This window comes from Gorilla gorilla, chromosome 4, assembly GCF_029281585.2.
Source record: "Gorilla gorilla gorilla isolate KB3781 chromosome 4, NHGRI_mGorGor1-v2.1_pri, whole genome shotgun sequence".
Lineage (NCBI taxonomy): Eukaryota > Metazoa > Chordata > Mammalia > Primates > Hominidae > Gorilla > Gorilla gorilla.
Genome location: NC_073228.2, coordinates 149,226,106 through 149,249,405, shown reverse-complemented (window position 1 = coordinate 149,249,405; position 23,300 = coordinate 149,226,106). Strand labels below are relative to the sequence as shown.

Genomic DNA, 23,300 nt, shown 5'->3' with positions numbered 1-23,300 from the left:
AATATTTGTACTTCAAGATGCTATGGAAGAACAAAAAATTTTATAGACAAATAACTCAGGGCAATGATAAAGACTAGATTTTTTTCACAGACACTTAACCATGTTTATTTGTCTTTTTAAAGGTACTGAAAAGTCCTTCGGGAAAGGAACATGCTTAACTTTGGAAGATCTGGCATTTTCAATTCCAATTTTTATAAAAGATACATTTAAAAAATTTTAAATACTTTTATGGAAGTACATTTTACATGCAGTATAACACGCAGACTATAAGTGTATAATTTAGTAAGTTTTGATACATATATACACTTGTGTAATCACCACCCAAATCAAGATGTAACACATTCCTATCAACCCTCTAAAATTCACTCTTACACTGTACCTACCAGTCATCAGAAACTACTGTTCTGGTTTCTATTACGATATAGTTTGTGTATTTGTCCCCACCCAAAATCTCATGTTGAAATGTCATTACTAGTATTGGAGGTGGGCCTGGTGGGAGGTGAATGGATCATGAAGATGGATTTCTCATGAATGGTTTACAGCCATACCGTTGGTGCTCTCCTTGTGGCAGAGTGACTTCTCGTGAGAGCCTGCTGTTTAAAAGTGTAGGGCACCTCCCTCTCTTTCTCTGCCTCCTGCTTTTGCCATGTGACATGCAAAATCCTACTTCACCTTCTGCCATGATTGTAAACTTCCAGAGGCATGGCCAGAAGCTGATGCTGGGGCTATGCTTTCTATACAGCCTGCAAAACTGGGAGCCAATTAAGGCTCTTTTCTTACAAATACCCAGTCTCATGTATTTTGTTATAGTAATGCAAGAATGGCCTAATACGATTACCACAGATTATTTTGCCTGTTCTTATATTTTATGTAAATGGAATCATACAGTATGAAACCTTTCATTTCTGTTTTCTTTTATTCAATATATATTTTGAATATTCATTTATATTGTTGCATATATTTATATATCATTCATTTGTGTTGCTAGAAAAACATTCCATTGTATGAATATATTAGAGTTTGTATCCATTCTCCTGTTGATGAACATTTGCATTGTTTTCAGTTTTGGATATTATGAATAAAGTCATTTTAAATATATTGTGGAACTATTTTTATGGATTTATGCTGTCATTAATCTTGGATAAATGCCTATGTGAAATAGGTTGGTAAGTGGATGACCAATTTTACATTCTCTCTTTAGCGAAGTATGAAATGCCCAGTTCTTTCACACTCTCACTCACATCTGGTATTGTCAGTCTCGTGAAGCTTATCTATTCTTGAGTTTAAAATGGTGCATCATTGTGGTTTTCACTTTCACTTACTCAAAGGTTAATGATCTTGAGTATCTTCTCATGTGCATACTGGCCATTAGTATACCTTCTTTTATGAAATGTGTTCAAAGTTTTAAATTGAATTGTTTGTCCTTTTATTAATGATTTGTAAAAATGTATTATGTATCCTATACTCATATATATACATGCACATACATACATATATACATACACACATATATATACACATACATAGTTAAATATACACACTCAAATGTGTGTGTGTGTATGTGTGTGTATGTGCATGTGTGTGCCAATCTGTGGTCCTCTTTGGGTCTTCTCTTTAAGAAATGTTTGCTTACCTTAAGGTCAAAAGGATATTTCTAATTTTTCTCACGTTTTCTTCTAGAAGATTTTTACACTTAACTTTTACGTGTAGGTCTACAATCCACCTAAAATTAATTTTTGTGCATGGTGTGAGCTAAAAATTGAGGTTTTTTTTTTTTTTGCATGCTGTCATTTAGTTATTTCACATCATTTGTTAAAAAGATTTTTTCCCTATTGAAGTGCATTGGCTTCTTTGATGAAAATCATCTGACTGTAGTTTTTATATGGGTTTATTTCTGGATTCTCTGTTTTATTATATTTATCTATTTGATTATTAGTTCACTAGTTTTATACTAGATCTTAGAAAAGGTAATGTGAGTATTTCAGCTTTCTCATTTATATGCACACACACACACATCCACATTTGTGTGTGTGTATATATATATGGATGTGTGTATGTGTGTGTGTGTATAAATGAAATAGCTGTATATCTGTACATATATGTGTGTATATATGTATGTATGTGTGTATATATATGTATATATGAATGCATATATAGTTATTTGAGTATATATATTTGAGTATAGGATATCTATACACACATGTATATGGATGTATGTGTGTATTTCTGTGCTAGGTTTTGGGTTTGCTTTTTTTTCCCACATGTTTTAGAATCAGTGTAAATTTTTTATTTTTAAAAAATTTATTGGGAAGTTGATTGAGATTGCATTGAGTCTACAGATCAATCTGGAGGAAATGATATCTTAACAATGTTGAGTCTTTCAATCCTTGAATATAGTACACCTCCCCATTTATTTAGGTATTTTAAAATTCTCTCGGAAGTGTTTCAGAGGTTTTAATACAGATCGTTGTTATATATTTTGGTAAAGTTTACACTAAGTATTTCATTTTTTATATTATTTTATTTTTAAAATTTCAAATTTTTATTTTAGATTCTGGAGGTACATGTACAGGTTTGTTACATGGGTATATTGTGTGATGCTGAAGTTTGAAGGAGAAATGAAATATTTTCCAGACAAGTAAATGCTAAGGGAATGTGTTACCACTAGACCAGCCTCATAAGAGATCCTTAAGAGACAGCGTTTTTCATAGTATGGGTCTGCTGGTAATTAATTCTCTGGTTTTGTGCACTAGAAAATATCTTTGTCTTATCTTTCATTTTTGAAATATATTTTTGCTAGAAAAAATGCTGGATGGATATTTAACATTCACACTTTTACTTGAAAGACCATTTTATTGCCTTCTTGACTCTATTGTTTTTGAAAAAAATTATCTGCCATTTTTATTATTATCTTGTATGTAATGTATTATTCTCTGGCTTCTGTCAAGATTTTCTTATTATCTTTTTCAGAAATTTTACTATAAAATGTTTATCATTTGCTGGGATTTTTGAATCTCAAAATTAACATTTTTCCAATAAATTTTGAAACATTTGGGCTATTAATTGATTAACTATTTTTGTTCTATTATCACTTTTATTTTTTTTGGAACTTCAATTTTATGTATGCTAGACTGCTTAACATTATTCACACAGGTTACTGAAGATGGGTTAATCTTTTTTCAGTCTTTTACTATCTGTTCTTTAGCTTGAATACTTTTTATTGCTCTGTCTTCAAGTTAACTAATTCTTTCTGTGCTGTGTCTCATTTGTTGATAATTCATCCAGTGACTTTTAAGTTTCTGGTATAGTTTTTAAGTGTTAGAATTTCTATATTTTAAGGGTCTCAATTTCTCTTCTGAGATTTCCCATTCATCCTTTTGTTTTAATTATGACTACCCCCCACTTTAAAGTTATTCAACATATTTAGTCATTTTTTCTGCTAAATTAAAAAAAAAAAACTAAATAATCCTAGGGTCTATTTCAATAGATTTTTCTTCCTCTTGACTATGCATCCCAGTTTTCTGGGTTTTAAAATATGTGTCTTATAATTTTAATGAACACAGTAGATGATACTTTACAGAGATAATATATTCTGTTATGCTCCTCTGTAGAATTATTTTTGTTATAGAAGGTTGATTATCTTGAACTTGTGGTATTCTTATCTTACTCTTATAAGAATGTCTTGTTTTGTTCTCAGAAAAATCTCTCAGTTCTGGATCATAGCATTTACTTCTGAGGTATGGCTGTTTTTGAGTGTCAGTGGAAGACTCTGAAGTTTCAAATACCAAGGCTCTTTACATTGTTGGGACCCAATTTGTTCTCCTCTATGGTGAGTAGCAGCTAAAATACCTTCTAAACTTTTTCAAGTTTTTGGCTGTTGATTTCCACTGAACTTCATATAATGTCATCCACACATGCACAATACAGACATCAGCTGAGAATTAAAGTTTGTTTTAGGTTGGTGAAAAACTAATTGTGCTTTTTGCCATTGAAAGTAATAACAAAAAACTGCATTTACTTTTGCACCAACCCAATATGTAGATTTTTGGGGCTCCCCATTCTGTGCCATTCTCTTTTTCAGGATTTCCCTCCTCATTTTCAAGCCTCTGTGAAAGTTCTGAAGTTTTTCTCTCACAGTTTAATTCAGAAAGACTGCATCATTTTGCTTGAGTTTCAGGTGTTTTGATGGAAAGTGCCCTGCATGGGATAGATGCATAAACATGGACCTGCCTTTGATTTTGATCTTTTGAGAGTTGAATTTATTTAACTTTGTCTGCGTTTAATCACTCTTAGGGCCTTTAAATTATTGCTTTTTAGAGACAACTTGTTCAGAATTTGTAGTTTTTAACTGAAAAGGTGAATTCTACGCAAAATACACACTATGATGAACCAGAATTTCCAGTGGATCATTCTTTAAACATTTAACACCTATTTTATTATGTTCCATGGAACTAATGTTCTATGTTACATAGTTTTTGTTCTAGAACATGCATAAAACCTGTGTCCCATAGTTTTTAGGTCACTGATTGGATTTATTTTATTTATATACAACTTATCAAGACCATTTGTTATGGATGACAATATTTTAGGCATTTGTGGGGGCAAAGTAAAAGAAAAGCTCATCAAAGCCTTCAAGGATCTCATATTCATTCATTCATTCATTATTTCATTCAACTGAAACATATTTAATAATGCCATTATAGTGAGGGAATCCAAAAATAGCTCTACTGTAAAAACTGGATGAAGTCTAAAGAGCAAACCAGTAGGTACTAAAATAAAAACAATATTCTGTAACAAAAAGAAAAAATATGTAAAATGTAATAAAACATACTTACTATGAATGTGTAAAATTGGAAGTGCTGATTTAGAGTGGAAACTACAGAAGACTTTGTTGAGAAGTTATATTTGAGCTGAAACTTTAAGTTAATCAGGCCACATGGCGGCATTTAGAAAATAACTTTTGGAGGAGGACAAGGTGGCCAATTAGAGCAGCCAGGTGAAAGAGCTCCCATCAAGGGACCATAAGAACTGGGGTGCTCCTAACAGATCTTCAGAGGGAAGGCACCAAGAGTGGATAAAGGGAAGACACAAAAGCTGGCCTGAAGGGGGAGAAAGCTGGGAACCCTGCATGGGGCTACCAAATATTGGGACTTATTTCTGGCCCCCAGTGGGTCTGGAGGAATAATTGAGTTAAACTGGCAAGGAGCAACCCACTGTTGCCATGGGCCTCTGGGACCCCGGCAGGAGGAGACCCCTCAACCACCATGGACACTTAAATTAGCAGGGAGAGCAGCCTAGAGAAGTGGTAGGGGCAGCAAGGCAGCTGATGTAGAGCCCAGAGGGTTTGGTGCAGGAGCATCTATAGCAGACCATGGCCAGAAAGGGCCGTGCCCTTAGCATTGACTTGCTCCCATAGTCTTTAGCCCTAAAGGAACTGTTGGACCTGAACTCTGTAGGGTAGTCTTGCCCATCAGACACAGCTGGTCTGACCTGACCACCTGTTGGTCTGCTGGTCTCTCCTGGGGATCTAGCCTGGACATGCTTGCTCGAAGGGCAGTCTTGAGTGCTCTTGGGGCCCACACCATAGCTTCTGCTTCATAAAACATGCCTGACTTGCAGAGCTCCTGCAGGTTGGCTCCTGGGGCCATGTACCAGCCTTCATGCTCCCTCCTTATGCCGTAGCTTCCCCTTGGCCCACAGCAACTCCCCACATTGCTTTGCTGTCTGTATGTCTGTGTGGTATATATGTATGTCTGTGCTCCATCCCTGCTCCCCACTCCAAATTCCATTGCAGGTGAAGCCTTGGTGAGCAGAGCCAGCAATCTCTGCCACCACCAGCACCATACTCTGTGTTAACATTGCACAGAGAACAGTGGATCCTACCTCACCCTGAGTGACCACTCTTGCTTGCTGGGCACAGAGAAGCCATCTAGAACTGTGCGCACAAGCACCCTGCCTCCAAGCCAACACCACCTCCAGTACAACCATGCACATAATCACCAGAAGGAGCCCCTCACACCTTATTCCAGCTGCATTGCCTCTGCCATTGTGGTGAACACTGACAGGGAGTCAGGCAGTCCAGCACCTACTAGGACTCTGCCACAGCTGCTACTATGAGAATAGATCCACTGTCACTGCACTATGAAACACTTGGCTGACACCACCCATTGGAGTGCAGTGACCAGCAGTCTGGGATCACCTCCTTGGCCGCTTCCCCAGTGAAGTGGATTCCTATCATTAAGAAACCAGAGAACAAAGTTGGGACCCAGTACAAATCTTCCAGAATTAAAACATGCAGTCTAGGAGTTGGGGGCTGTGCATTGGCCCCCTAAAATCTTCCGGAAATAAGTTCAGCTGGCTGAATCAACCTTATACCAGAACCAAACCCTCAAATTCATCTAATAGAAAAAAAAGAAAAATAATCCAAACTTCATCTAATAGAAAAAAAAAGAAAAATAATCCAAAGGTTGACACTCTCAAAGACTGAAGGTAGATAAGCCCACAAAGATGAAAAAGAATCAGCAAAAGAACCTTGACAACTTAAAAAGTCAGAATGTCTTATTTTCTTCAAATAACTGCATCACCTCTCTAGCAAGGGTTCTGAACCAGGCTGAGATGGCTGAAATGACAGAAATAGAATTCGAAATATGAATAGAAATGAAGATTGTTGAATTACAGGAGTACCTTGGAACCCAATCCAAGGAAGCTAAAAAGTATAATAAAACAATGCAGAAACTGACTGACAAAATAGCCAGTATAGAAAATAATGTAACTGACCTAATAGAGCCAAAAAACACACTACAAGAATTTCATAGTGCAATTACAAGTATTAGTGGCAGAACAGACCAAGCAAAGAAAAGAATCTCGGAGTTTGAATACTGGCTTTCTGAAATAAGACAGTCAGACAATAATAGAGAAAAAAGAATGACAAGAAATGAACAAAACCTCTGAGAAATGTGGGATTATGTAAAGATACCAAATCTGTGATTCACTGGTGTCTCTGAAAGAGATGGGGAGAATGAAACCAACTTGGAAAACATATTTCAGGATATCATCCATGAGAAATTCCCCAACCTAGATAGACAGCCCAACATTGAAATTCAGAAAATTCAGAGAACTCTGTAAGATACTTCAAAAAAGATCCTCCCCAAGACACACAATCAGCAAATTTTCTGAGGTTGAAATGAAAGAAAAAAATGTTAATGGCAGCTGGAGAGAAAGGTCAGGTCATTTGCAAAGGGAAGCTCTTCAGACTAACAGCAGACCACTCAGCTGAAACCCTGGAAGCCAGAAGAGATTGGGAGCCTATAGCCAACATTCTTAAAAGAAATTCCAATCCAGAATTTTATATCTGGTCAAACTAAGCTTCATAAATGAGGAGAAATAACATCCTTTTCAGACAAACAAATGCGGAGGGAATTTGCTATTGCCAGAACTGCCTTACAAGAGTTCTTGAAGGAAGACCAGTGATAGTATAAAGCAACCACATAAACAATTCTGCAAAATAACCAGCCAACATCATGATGACAGGATCGAATCCACATATATCAATACTAGCCTTGAATGTAAATGGGCTAAATTTCCCAATTAAAAGACACAGAGTGGCAAACTGAATAATGAACCAAGACCCATTGGTATGCTGCTTTCAAGAGACCGATTTCTTGATGAGTGAAATGACACACATAGGCTCAAAATAAAGGGATGGAGAAAAATTTACCAAGCAAATGGGGTTGCAATCCTAGTTTCTGACAAAACAGTCTTTAAGTGAACAAAAATTAAAAAAAGACAAAGAAGGACATTGCATAACAGTAAAGGGTTTAACACAACAAGAAGATTTAACTGTCTTAAATATATATGCAACCAACACAGGAGCACCCAGATTCATAAAGCAAGTTCTTAGAGACCTTAAAAAAGACTTAGACTTGCACACAATAGTAGTGGGAGGCTTTAATTCCACATTGACAGTAGTAGACAGATCACAAAGATATTCAGGACCTGAACTCAGCACTGGATCAGATGGACCTGGTAAACATCTACAGAACTCTTCACCAAAAGCCAACAGAACACACATTCTTCTTATCTGCACATACTCTAAAACTGATCACACAATTGGAAGTAAAACACTTCAGAGCCAGTGCAAAAGAACTGAAATCATAACAAACAGTCTGTCAGACCACAGTGCAATTAAATTAGAAATCAAGAGTAATAAATTTACTTAAAACTATGCAATTACATGGAAATTGAATAACCTTCTCTTGAATGACTTTTAGGTAAATAATGAAATTAAAGCAGAAGTCAAGAAGTTCTTTGAAACTAATGAGAACAAGTATACATCAGACCAGAATCTCTGGGACACATCTAAGGCAGAGTGTTAAGAGGGAAATTTATAGCACTAAATGCCCACATCAAAAGTTAGAAAGATCTCACATTAACAACCTAATATCACAATTAAAAGAACTAGAGAACCAAGAGCAAACACAACCAAAACTAGCAGAAGACAAGAAATAACCAAAATCAGAGATGAACTAAAAGAGATTAAGGGAGAAGAAAACATTCAAAAAATCCACAAACCCAGATGCCTGTCTTTCAAAAAAAATTATAAAATAGATAGACCTGCTAGCTAGACTAATAAAGAAGAAAAGTGAAGATTCAAATAAACACAATCAGAAACAAGGGGGATATTACCATTGATCCTACAGAAATACAAGCAACCTCATCAGAGAATATTATGAACATCTAGGCACATAAAATAAAAACTCTAGAAGAAATGGATAAATTGCTGGATCCATACAGCCTCTTAAGACTGAACCAGGAAGAACTGAATCCCTAAACAGACCAATAACAAGCTCTGAAATTGAGTCAGTAATAGCCTACCAAGTAAAAAAAGCCCAGGAACAGATGGATTCATGGTGAATTCTACCAGATGTACAAAGAAGAGCTGGTACCATTCTTGCTGAAACTATTACAAAAAAAATGAGGAGAAGGGACTCCTCCCCACCTCATTCTATGAGGTCAGTATCATTCTGATATCAAAACCTGGCAAAGACACAACAGAAAAAGAGAAAACTTTAGGTCAATATTCTTGATGAACTTTGATGCAAAAATCTTCAATGAAATACTGGCAAACTAAATCCAGCAGCACATCATAGAGCTTATCCATCAAGGTCAAGTAGGCTTTATCCCTGGAATGCAAGGATAGTTCAATACACACAAGTCAATAAATGTGATTCATCACATAAAGAGAACTAAGGACAAAAAATACATGATTTCACAATAGATGCAGAAAAGGCTTCTGATAAATTTTAACACCACTGCATGTTAAAAACTCCTAGTAACTAGGTATTAAAGGCAAATACCTCAAAATAATAAGAGCCATCTATGACAAACCCACAACCCATATCATACTGAATGGCAAAAGCTGGAAGCATTTCCAGTGAAAACTGGCACAACAGAAGAATGCCCTCTTTCACCACTTCTATTCAACATAGCAGCCAGCACTGGGACTCACAACTGCCTAACACATTAGCTCTCTGGGTTGGGGAAGGGCAGCATGCATCTCTATAGCTCCAGGCGGTGCTTTTCCCCTGCTGGAGCCAAGGGGCTGGATGGCTTGGCCCCAAGACGTGTCACCAACAGCCCACCAAACCAGCTGTGGCAGATTGCAGCCAGAGTGCCTCTTCAGGCCTGATCATGACTCATCCTTCCTCACTGCACAGGCCTTCCCTGCAGGAACTCCAGTAACTCCAGCTAGAGGCTCAGGGACAGAACCCAGATCTCCCTGGGCCTGAGCCCCTAGGGAGAGGGCTGGCCTCAGTCTCTGCTGATCAGCAGACTTCGCCTTTCCTCCTTCTAGTTCTGAGGAATCTGGGCAGCCCAGATGAGTGGGTTTACCCCCAGCAAACCACACCCTCTCCACCAAGGGACAAAGTGCTTCATTAAACAGGTCCTATTCCCCTGGACACCCAACTGGGTGAGACCCTCCAACAAGGGTTGTCAGACACCCTATACAGGAATGATCCTACTGGCATCATATTGGTGCCCCTTGAGGTCAGAGATCCCTGAAGAAGGAGTAGGCACTCATCCTTGCTATTATCCAGCCTCCTTGAATGACATTTTCAGGTGCAGGTACAAACCAGATGAAGAGGTCCTGAAGTGAAACCCCAGCAAATCACAGCAGCCCTACAGAAGTGGGACCTGATTATTGAAATAAAAAAAAACAAGCAGAACATGACAACAATAAAAAAAGCCCCCACAAAAACTCCATTTAAGGGTCAGCAGCCTCAAACATTGAAACTAGACAAACTCACAAAAGTGAGAAAGAATCAATGAAAATATGCTGAAAACTTGAAAGGCCAGAGTGCCTCTTCTCCTCCAAATGATCACAATGTCTCTCCAGCCAGGACACAGAACTGGATGGAGAATGAGATGGATGAATTGAATGAAGAAGGGTTCGGAAGATGGGTAATAAAAAACAGCGCTGAGCTAAAGTAGCATGTTCTAACCCAATGCAAAGAAGCTAAGAACCTTAATAAAAGGATAGAGGAGATGCTGACTAGAATAACCAGTTTAAATAGGAACATAAATGACCTGATGGAGCTGAAAAACACAGAACAAGAACTTCATGAAACATATACAAGTATCAAAAGCCAAATTGACTAAGTGGAAGAAAGGATATCCGAGTTTGAAGGCCACCTTGCTGAAATAAGGCATGCAGACAAGATTAGAGAAAAAGGAATGAAAAGAAATGAACAAAGCCTCCAAGAAATATGAGACTTCATAAAAAGACCAAAGCTGTGATTGATTGGAGTACCTGAAGGAGATGGAGAGAATGGAAACAAGCTGGGAAACACACTTCAGGATATTATCCAGGAGAACTTCCCCAACCTAGCAAGACAAGCCAACCTGAAAATTCAAGAAATACAGAGAAAACCACTAAGATACTCCATGAGAAGATCAACCCAAGACACATAATTATCAGATTCTCTAAGGCCAAAATGAAGGAAAAACTGTTAAGGACAGCCAGAGCAAAAGGCCAGGTCACCTACAAAGGGAAACCCATTGGACTAACAGCAGACTTCTCAGCAGAAACTCTACAAACCAGAAGAGATTGGGAACCAATATTCAACATTCTTAAAAAAGAATTTTCAACCCAGAATTTCATATCCAGCCAAACTGAGCTTCATAAGTGATGGAAAAATAAAATCCTTCCCAGACAAGCGAATGCTGAGGGATTTTGTTACCACCAGGCCTGCCTTACAAGAGCTCCTGAAAGAAGCACTAAATATGGAAAGGAAAAACCAGTACCAGTCATTGCAAAAACACACCAAAATATAAAGACCAATGACACTATGAAGAAACTGCATCAACTAGTGTGAAAAATAACTAGATGGCATCATGGTAACAGGATCAGATTCACACATAATAATACTAACCTTATTAATATAATATATATTATATGTTATAATATATAATATAATACATATTATATGTTATAATATATAATATAATACATATTATATGTTATAATATATAATATAATACATATTATATGTTATAATATATAATATAATACATATTATATGTTATAATATATAATATAATACATATTATATGTTATAATATATAATATAATACATATTATATGTTATAATATATAATATAATACATATTATATGTTATAATATATAATATAATACATATTATATGTTATAATATATAATATACTACATATTATATGTTATAATATATAATATAATACATATTATATGTTATAATATATAATATAATACATATTATATGTTATAATATATAATATAATACATATTATGTTATAATATATAATATAATATATATTATATGTTATAATATAACATATAATATATATTATATGTTATAATATAACATATAATATATATTATATGTTATAATATATAATACATATTATATGTTATATTATATAATATATATTATATGTTATAATATATAATATAATATATAATATAATATATATTATATGTTATAATATGTAATATAATATATATATAATATATATAATATATATATAATATATAATATATAATGTAATATATATTATATGTAATATATTATATGTATATATGTAATATATAATATATATTACATGTTATAATATATAATATATATTATGTGTTATATAATATATATTACGTGTTATAATATATAATATATATTACATGTTATAATATATAATATATTACATGTTATAATATATAATATAATATATATTATATATGTTATAACATATAATATAATATAATATATATTAATATAATAATAATATATAACCTTATGTAAATGAGCTGAATGCCCCAATTAAAAGGTACAGACTGGCAAATTAAGAGTCAAGACCCATTGGTATGCCATATTCAGGAGACTCATCCCACATGCAAAGACACACCTAGGCTAAAAATAAAGGGATGCATGAGAATTTACCAAGCAAATGAAAAGCAAAAGGAAGCAGGGGTTGCAATCCTATTGTCTGACAAAACAGACTTTAAACCAACAAAGATCAAGAAAGACAAAGAAGGGCATTACACAATGGTAAAGGGAACAATTCATCAAGAAGAGCTAATTATTCTAAATATATATGCACCCAATACAGGAACACCCAGATTCATAAAACAAGTTCTTAGAGACCTACGAAGAGACTTTTACTCCCACACAAAAATAGTGGGAGATTTTAACACCCCACTGTCAATATTAGACAGAAAATTAACAAGGATATCCTTCTCAGTGCCACATGGCACTTATTCTAAAACTGACCACATAATTGGAAGTAAAACACTCCTCAGCAAATGCAAAATAACTGAAACTATAACAAACAGTCTCTTAGACCACAGTGCAATAAAATTAGATCTCAGGATTAAGAAACTCACTCGAAACAAATCAGTTACATGGAAGTTGAACAACCTGCTCCTGAATGACTCCTGGGTAAATTATGAAATTAAGGCAGAAATCAGTAAGTTCTTTGATACCAATGAGAACAAAGAGACAACATTCCAGAATCTCTGGGACACACTAAAGTAGTGTTAAGAGGGAAATTTATAGCACTAAATGCCCAAATGAGAAACTAGAAAGATCTCTAATTGGCACACTAACATCACAATTAAAAGAGCTAGAGAGGCAAGAACAAACTAATCCCAAAGCTAGCAGAAGACAAGAAATAACTAAGAGCAGAACTGAAGGAGACAGAGACACAAAAAACTCTCCAAAAATCAATGAATCCAGGAGCTGTTTTTTTTAAAAATTAACAAAATAGACCAATAGCTAGACTAATAAAGAAGAAAAGAGAGAAGAATCAAATAGACAGAATAAAAAATGGTAACAGGGATATCACCACTGACCCCACAGAGATACAAACTACCATCAGAGATGCTATAAACATCTCTATGCAAAAATGGATTCACAGCTGAATTCTACCGCAGGTACAAGGAGGAGCTGGTACCATTCCTTCTGAAACTATTCCAAAGAGTTGAAAAGAAGGGACTTCTCCCTAACTCATTTTATGAAGCCAGCATCATCCTGATACCAAAACCAGGAAGAGACATAACAAAAAAAGAAAATTTTAGCCCAATATTCCTGATGAACATTGGTATGAAAATCCTCAATAAAATACTGGCAAACCAAATCCAGCAGCACATCAAAAATGTAATCCACCATGATAAGTTGGCTTCATTCCTGGGATGCAAGGCTGGTTCAACATACACTAGTCAATAAACATAGTCCATCACATAAATAGAACCAAGACAAAAATCACATGATTATCTCAATAGATGCAGAAAAGACCTTTGATAAAATTCAATATCCCTTCTTGTTAAAAACTCTCAATAAACTAGGTGTTAATGGAAGACATTTTAAAATAGTGAGAGCTATTTATGACAAACACACAGCCCATATCATATTGAATGGGCAAAAGCTGGAAGCATTGCCTTTGAAAACTGGCCCAAGACAAGGTTGCCCTTTCTCACCACTGCTATTCAATATAGTATTGGAAGTTCTGGCCAGAGCAATCAGGCAAGAGAAAGAAATAAAGGGTATTCAGATAGGCAGAGAGGAAGTCAAATTGTCTCTGTTTGCAGATGAGATGATTTAGAAAACCCCATCTCAGTTCCAAAACTCCTTAAACTGGTAAGCAACTTCAGCAAAGTCTGAAGATTCAAAATCAATGTGCAAAAATCACAAGCATTCCTATACACCAACAATAGACAAGCAGATAGCCAAATCATGAATAAACTCCCATTCACAATTGCTACAAAGGGAATAAAATACCTAGGAATATAGCTAACAGGGATGTGAAGGACCTCTTCAAGGAGAACTACAAACCACTGCTCAAGGAGATAAGAGAGGAAACAAACGAGAAAGCATTCCATCCTCATGGACAGGAAGAATCAATATTATGTAAATGGTCATTTTGCCCAAACTAACTTATAGATTCAATGCTATTCCCATTAAACTACCATTGACATTCTTCACAGAATTAGAAAAAACTACTTTAAATTTCGTACGGAATCAAAGAAGACCCCTTATAGCCAAGACAATTCTAAGAAAAAATAACAAAGCTGGAGGCATAATGCTACCTGACTTCAAACTGTACTACAAGGATACAGTAACCAAAACGGCATGGTACTGGTACCAAAGCAGACATACAGACCAATGAAACAGAACAGAGACCTCAGAAATATTACCACACTCTACAACCATCTGATCTTTGACAAACCTGACAAAAACAAGCAATGGGGAAAGGATCTCCTATTCAGTAAATGGTGCTGGGAAAACTGGCTAGCCATATGCAGAAAAAAAAAAAACTAGACCCCTTCCTTACACCCTATGCAAAAATTAACTCAAGATGGATAAAGACTTAATGTAAAACCCCAAACTAAAAAAACCCTAGAAGGAAACCTTGGCAGTACCATTCAGGACATAGGCATGGGCAAAGACTTCATGACTAAAACATGAAAAGCAATAGCAACAAAACCCAAAATTGACAAATGGGATCTAATTAAACTAAAGAGTTTCTGCTCAGCAAAAGAAACCAGCATCAGACTGAACAGACAACTACAGAATGGGAGAAAACTTTTGCAATCTATCTATCTGACAAAGGTCTCATATCCAGAATTTACAAGAAAAGATAATTTACAAGAAAACAAATTTACAAAAAAAAACCCATTAAAATGTGGGCAAAGTATATGAACAGATACTTCTCAAAAGAAGACATGCAGCCAAGAAACGTGAAAAAAAGCTCAACATCACTGGTCATTAGAGGAATGCAAATCAAAACCACAATAAGATACTGTCTCATACTAGTTAGAATGGCAATTATTAAAAAGTCAAGAAACAATAGATGCTGGTGAGGCTGTGGAGAGATAGGAGCACTTTTACACTGTTGGTGGGAATGAAAATTAGTTCAACCATTGTGGAAGACAGTATGGTGATTCCTCAAGGATCTAGAATCAGAAATACCATTTGACCCAGCAATCTAATTACTGGGTATATACCCAAAGATATATAAATCATTACACTATAAAGATGCATTCACATATATCTTTAGTGCAGCGCTATTTACAATAGCAAAGTCATGGGACCAACTGAAATGCCCAACAATGATAAACTGGATAAAGAAAATGTGGTACATATACACCATGGAATACTACACGGCCATAAAAAGGAATGAGATCATGTCCTTTGCAGGAACATGGATGAAGTTGGAAGCCATCATTCTCAGCAAACTAACACAAACAGGAAACCAAACACCACATGGTCTCACTCATAAGTGGGATTTGAGCAATGAGAACACATGGACACAGTGAGGGAAACAACACGCACCAGGGCCTGTTGGGTGTTGGGGGGCTAGGGAAGGGAACTTAGAAGATGGGTTAATAGGTGCAGCAAACTACTGTGTCACATGTATGCATATGTAACAAACCTGTATGTTCTGCGTATGTATTCCAGAACTTAAAATATATTTTTAAAGAACAAAATCATGTTCATTACAGGAATATGGATGGAGCTAAATGCCATTAACTTTAGCAAATTAACACAGAAACAGAAACCCCAAATACTGTATGTTTTCACTTATAAGTGGGAGATCAATGATGAGAATACATGGACACATAGAGGGGAACAACACACACTGGGGCCTATCGGAGGGTTGAGGGTGTGAAGAGGGAGATGATCAGGAAAAATAACTAATGGGTACTAGGCTTAATACTTGGGTGATGAAGTGATCTATATAACAACCCCTCCGTAACACTAGCTTCTCTGTAAAACAAACCTGCACATGTACCCCTGAACTTAAAATAAAAATTAAATAATTAAAAACAACAACAACAAAAAAATGAAAGAGACTGCATTAAAACCTTACCATTGAAAGAATAAACTTAACCAGAAAAGAAAGCCTATTGTTAAGAAATAAAAATCTGTTATGGGTGACTACATCTTTTCAATGGGAATAAAAGATAAATAAAAATTGGAAGAAAATGAAAACCAACAAGAAAAGAACTTTTATATGAGAGGGAACCGTATGTGTAAAGGCCATGAGAGACCAGAAGTAAATGATCTTTCAGACATACTAAGTATATATTAGGGAGAGGAGAAAGTTAAGGATGATGTTCAGGGTTTGGCATTTCCAAGGCATTAGGTGTGGTGCCATTTTCAGTGACGTGGGGTATGGGCTTAAATGCATCAGTTTGGTTTGGACATGGTGACTTTGAGGTGTCTTGAAGATGCCAAACTGAAGACATTAACTGAAGTTACGTGTACCATTTTGGAGCTAAAAGTTGGCATTTTGCCATTCTCCCTCCCTTTTTTTCAGCCAACCAGAAAAATTGATGGCTTTAGAGCCGTAACACTATTTTGAGCATCCCATTTAAAACATTCAATCATTTAATATTTGTTAATAGTACCATATACATTCTAGGCATTGGACTAGTTGTTGAAAACAGATTTGGATAAGACAGACAAAGTTATTATCCTCAAGAAACTCACGTTCCAGTTGGGGAAGACAGGCAATAAATATATAAACAAATAAAACAAATAACCAAATAATAAAATTTCAGACAACATCGACAACCCGGAATGACAGAATGTGGAGCAACAGGAACTCTTATTAATTGATGGTGGTGGCTTCTTACAAAACCAAACATAATTGTATCATATGATTAAGCAATGTGGCTCCTTATTATTTACCCAAAGAAGTTGAAAACTTATTTCACATGAAAACTTGCAAAAGAATGTTTATAGTAGCTTTATTCATAAAGCAATCAAGATGTAGGTTGCAGGTGAGTGGATAGATAAAAATGTGGTTCATCCAGACAATGAAATATTATTCAAAAGAAATGAGCTATCAAGTCATGAAAAGATATGGAGAAGACATAAATGTATATTACTAAGTGAAAGAAGTCAATTCAAAAAGGCTACACACTGTATTATTCCAATTACTTGATGTTACGGAAAAGGCAAAACTGTGAAGACAGTAAAAAGATCAGTGGTTGCTAGGGATTAGCGGAAAGGGAGGATGCATTGGCTGAACACAGAAGATTTTTAGTGCAATAAAACTACTCTGTCTGATACTATAATGGTGGCTACATGTCATTATAAATTTGTCCAAACCTATAGAATGTACGACACCAAGAATGAATCCTAATGTCAACTGTAGATTCTGGGTAATTATGATGTATCAATGTAAGTTCATCAGTTGAAATAAATGAATAGCTATTGTGGGGAATGTTAAAAATAGAAGAGACTGTACATCTGTGCAGGCAGTGAGTATATTAGAAATCTTGGTACCTTCTGCTCAGTTTTACTGTGAACTGAAAACTGGTCTAAAAAATAAAGTCTACTGAAAAATTCAGACAGTGCTTTGAGGAAAACTAAATTAGAACAATAGTATTTTGGGTTGAAAGGATGTGAAACTTTATATAGAGTGGTCAAAGAAGGCTTTTCTGAGGAGTCAACATTTCATCAGAAACCTAAAAGATGAGAGAAAAGAATCATATGACAATTTTTAAGGAAAAGTGCAGACAGAGGAAACATCTAGAGGAAAGCTTTGAGGTAAGAAGAAGCTAATTATCCTGTGTGACTGGATTTTACTAGATGAGGGAAAAAATTCTAGAAACCTGATTATGTACGGCCTTCTGGATAAAATATCCTAATCAGACCAGCTTACCTATTGATGGCTTTTAGAAGCCTTTTAACTCCTTATTCCTACTCCAATATGGTAAATCAGAAAAACATTTCAGAAGAGCAAACAATGGCAGGAGTGTCACTTTTTGAGTATTTCCTTGAGATTGTAGAAAATTTAGAAAATGGAGCATCTATGGATACTCTCATCCTTTGTCATCCACTTGTTTTTGTTTGAGGAAACAGAAGACAAGATTGGTGGCTTAAAGTATGGTGTGATGCTGTATGGAGCACAGAGATATGCTTTGGTTGGTGAGAACACAGACAATTTCAACAGAAATAGTCAAAGTATTTCAACAGTAAAAGCCATGTGGAAAAAAGAAGATGAGAAAATAAATTATAATATAACATTATCTGTCCTGTTACTTCAACCTGATGTGATTTAAAAGGGCATTCTTACTACCAGGAGCTGTCTAATCCTCCAAACAATGCTTGGCGACAATTGAAATACCCTGTATCCTTCTGGACTGTCATTTAGCTTATTTGGGGGGATTTGACAAATCACATGTTTGCCAAATAAGCAATACTCCGAATTCCTGTTATTTTCTCTTTTCATTCAAATGTTTCCAAGTGTCAGAATTTTCCATGGGAAATAATCGGCCCTTTTTGGAAGGTATAAACGTGCGTGCAAATCAGAGTTGCAGAGACATGAATATGGAGCTATTAGTGTCATGCCGCAACTGCTCAGGTTATTTATGCTCAGATTACTGCTTGAAAACAAGAATACACTGAGAGAATTTGTGGATGGAGAACATCACCAAAACCTTGTCTAATAATTGTGAAACATGTGTCCTCTATGGCTTTCATTAAAATCCTTTTCTCCCTATTCTGTCCCCAACATACCCACTTAAGTTAATTTAAGTAAAGTCTGCACAGGCAGATTGAGGTAGGGAGGTGAACTAAATCATACATATATCTATTTTAGAAATAGAAAATTGCTATTTAGAAAAAAAGACCCATTTTTGCCAGGATGTCTAGAGAGCCTTTTTTATACCACTTATATTTATCAGAGAACTACTTACTCACTTTCTACTTTGTCAGTCTTATTTTTTATGTCTTATTTATTCTGGAGACTAGGGAGGCCTAATGAAATCAGTTCTGCCCTGTGGATTTTTAGGGGCTCCAGAAAATTAACCCTAGAAAGATTCTGAAAGATCATCTTGTCCTACAATCTTGTTAAGACCCAAACACTGAAACATTTGATCTAGGCCACTCCATCAGTTAGTGGTTGAGGGAGGCATATTATTTATAGACCATGATCTGTCTCTCTGCCAGACCAGAATAACTCCATGGAATGTTTCTATCCAGTCCAATTGGTTCAGTTATTTCAATACATTATTGCTGCTGCACACTGAGCCCAAGCACAGTGAATGCTCTTTGTGGCAGGTACATACGCCAAAATTAGGTTAAATTTTCCCTTCAGAAATTTCTTTTTAAATACCCACACATGAACAAATGGACAGTTGGCTCCACGTGTAAGTCACAATCTTTTAAATAGATTAAATTAAATTTATAAAATTTTATTTTTAATTGACAAGCAATATTCATATTTATCATATATTTATGAGGTACAATGTGATGTTTTGATATATGTTTGCATTGTAGGATGATTAAATCAAGCTAAATAATAAATCTATTACCTAAAATACTTATCTTTTTTGTGGTGAAAAACATTTAAAATCCAATCCTTCAGTAATTTTAAAACACATTATGCATTACTATTTATTATGGTTACCACTCTGTGCAATAGACCATTAAAGCTTATTTTTCATTTCTAACTGAAATTTTGTACCCTTTGATCAACATCTCCATCCCCATTTCCCCATTCACTTGAATCCTCCAGTTTCTGGTAACTACCATTCTACTCTCTACTTCTATGAGTTCCTATAAGACATCATTATATGGAGAAGTCTCAATTCAGTTTTCTCTAGAAAGAGAGCAAGAGTCAGTCAATAAAAATCTTTTCTGACTACTTTGTGTAGTCCAGCACTTTTACATTAAATTTCCTATATTTATTTACCACTGGCAGGTCTTAGATTAATATTTCCTTTTGGGAATTTTCAGAAATCCTTTTCAATAGGACTTTGAGTTTGAGTGGGCTGCAGCGAGTTGTCAGGATATGCAGGGAATCAAAGAAGTGGCAGTGCTTTTTACCACCCAACAATTAATATGTGTAAGATACTATGTAATTTGGTGAAATCCAAGTGTTGTCTGCATATACCATAGAATTTTATTTTTAGGCAAATACCTGAAATGCTTAAGTTTACTCTCCAGGAGCTACTCCTCTCCCCTTATCTAATGTCTTTCTGTTGTAGTAGCCTGGCCATTTAATCCACAGCACCCCACTTCATTTATTTGATATCTAACAAACATTTGTTAAGTACTACTGTGTATTTGACACTCTTTTAAAAGCTGAGGATCTATGAGTAGATAAAACAAATGTTCTCTCCTTAGGGAGCTTACATTCTAATGGAGGAACAGGACAATAAAGCAGGAAAATATGATAGATGATTTAAAGGTAAATTAATTCGACAAATATGTAACTTATTTCAGTATGTGTCCTGGCATGGATGAGATTAGAGTGTGGCAAATTTTCTATTTTCTAGAAATTAGAGTCAAATAGTTGTAATGCATCCCCCAGATGCCAAAAATATAATCTAATTGTCATCAGAATCCAGAAACTTAAAGGCACTGTGGACAGAGAAAGCATTTCAATTTGGATATCGACAGAATACTTCTCTCTGTGTTTATTTTAAGCCAAATAGCTTTTCTTTCAGTTTTGTTTACCTTTGGTATTTCTATCACACTCTTATTTTCTTCTGATAACCCATTAATTTAAAAGTAGCTCTTATGAAGCAATAGTGACTTTTCCATTATTGGGTATCTGTTTCAAAGTCATTTAATCTTCCAAGCAGAATTTGTTGTGTGAAGTTTTATGCAGCCAAGAATAATTTATTTGCAAATGTAGCAATAGCGTACAATCAGCTAAAGAAGATTTTTTCTCCAAATAATATTCTACTGAAAGTTTAAATGTTTCTAGTCTATGTTTCATTAGAATTTGAATAGGTATGTGCAGCTACTCCAAATGTTCACTGGTAGTGAAATATTATTTGGGAAACAGAACGCTGTAAACATAACTCCTTTCAGAATACCAACACATTCAAATTTCTACTCAAGGCAAATATTATTTGGAAGGCAACATTGTTTGAATGAAATAATACAATTCAGATGATGATTATAGTCATGAACTAAAGAACTAATTAATTTGGCAAATATATTGTAGGTATAAAGATACAATTTCTTACCATGGTTATTAAGAATTTTCTCTTTACTCTGCTTTAATGGTATCGTTAAAAAAGGTTGTAATAAACATTAGACATTTAACGAATATTTTAAAATGATCTATGAGGGGATATTCTCTGTCACAACACTTGCACAATTAGCCTAAATGAGACTTATGGGCTTTCTTATTAATGAGTCAGAGGACTTAAGAGTTTTACTATTTTTAATGGCTGCTCCCTCAGTACCTGTCACGGGATTGTCTTTGATTTTACTTACTTTAGAATATAAAGAGGCTGTCACAATAATCCCATAGCAAGACAAAAACTGGAAGCCACAGTTTCCCTAATTTGGATGCTAATACATTTATTTGGGGCCCTTAAGAGTTGTTTAGTATTTAACATTTTGATATGTACACATCTTATGGGTATCGACGATGATAACCAGCTATCAATGTTCGCTAGGTAACATATTCGCCATTCTTTCTCACGAGGGTGTTATGTTTGTGTTGAGCTAGCCACATTATTTTCTCTGTTTTTTTTCTTATAGCCATGATATGTGGCTAGAATTAAGAATGCAGGCCTTGTTTTTTTTTTTTTTTTGAAAAACTAATTAATCTCTATGGTGGAGAAGAAAAAAGAATCAGATTTACATATTTTGACATTGCAAGTGTAAGGTCTAAAGATTTAAATTAAGAGAAGAAGAGGTTGAGGTAGGGTGACCCATGGTGTGGTGTCAAAACAGATACGAATAAATTTAACTTATTTATCTACCATATATATGGGTGTTGATTTCCAGCCATCAAGCACTGTCTGTATGTCTTAGAAAGATCTATTCCTTTCATGGCAGCCAAAGCATCATGTGAATATGAGCACTTCTAAAAGTTTTTGGCCAGGATTTGTTACTGATATATCATTGGCATAAGCCTAACTATGTCTATTCTCATGGTCTTCCTGGTGTTGTATTAGTAAGCCTAAAATTCATCATAACTATTTTTTCTCCCTTGGTCCAAGGTCCGGGACCTATAGATGTAAGATTTGTTTTATTTTCATCAGATCAGTGAAATGTTATGTATTCATCCAGCCATTTAGAAAATATTTATTTAGTGCATATTATATACCAGGTTCTGGGCCATGATCTAGCAACACAAAAATGAGTGAAATTAGAAACTTGCTTTAAGGAATTCAGGAGAAACAAATAAGGAAGTGAATCATGACAGCAGTATGATAAGGCTGTGATAGTGGTATGAACATGAGTCCATGGAAACACGTTGCAGAAAGTGCTTAACCTTGTCTAAAGATGTTAGTGAATATGAAGTCTTCCCAACTATACGAGATGAAACCTGAAGGCCAGGTATGAGGACACTGAAGAGAATCAGATTCCTTAGTTTCTCTGTCCTCCAGCCTGTATTTTTCTTTTGAAAGGCTTCAGATACCAACATTTAAACACACTGTCTTGACTAGGAGGTAATTCTCAGCTTTGCTTTCCTTCCTTTCTTCATTTAGCATATATTTATTAGGTCCCCAAGATATGCACAGCACCAAACAAGGCACTGGAGATGGTAATGAATGAGATAGACATGGACCTTATGCTTGTCAAATGTGCATTCTAGTAATGCTGCCGTAAACATATCATCATCCAAGTACTTGTTGAATCATGATTGTGTTGAGAGCTGTGCAGAAGAACTATAAGGTGTCTGAGTCCATGTCACAGGGAACCTGGCATCATTGAAGAGCAAAGAAGTTTCTTGAGAGGCTGAACTTTCAACCGAAATCTGGGACATGATTTGGGACTTTCCAGAGAAA

The 23,300-nt window shown here is 35.3% G+C and overlaps 1 long non-coding RNA gene across 1 annotated transcript in view; it reads left to right on the top strand.

The window, feature by feature from the left end:
* The window catches only part of LOC129533629 (uncharacterized), a 66,375-nt gene that overhangs the window by 4,748 nt on the left and 38,327 nt on the right, over positions 1-23,300 (top strand). Inside the window, exon 2 of the long non-coding RNA XR_008679906.2 lies at positions 3,698-3,829. This is a non-coding gene — a long non-coding RNA (uncharacterized lncRNA). The remainder of the gene's footprint in view (positions 1-3,697; positions 3,830-23,300) is intronic.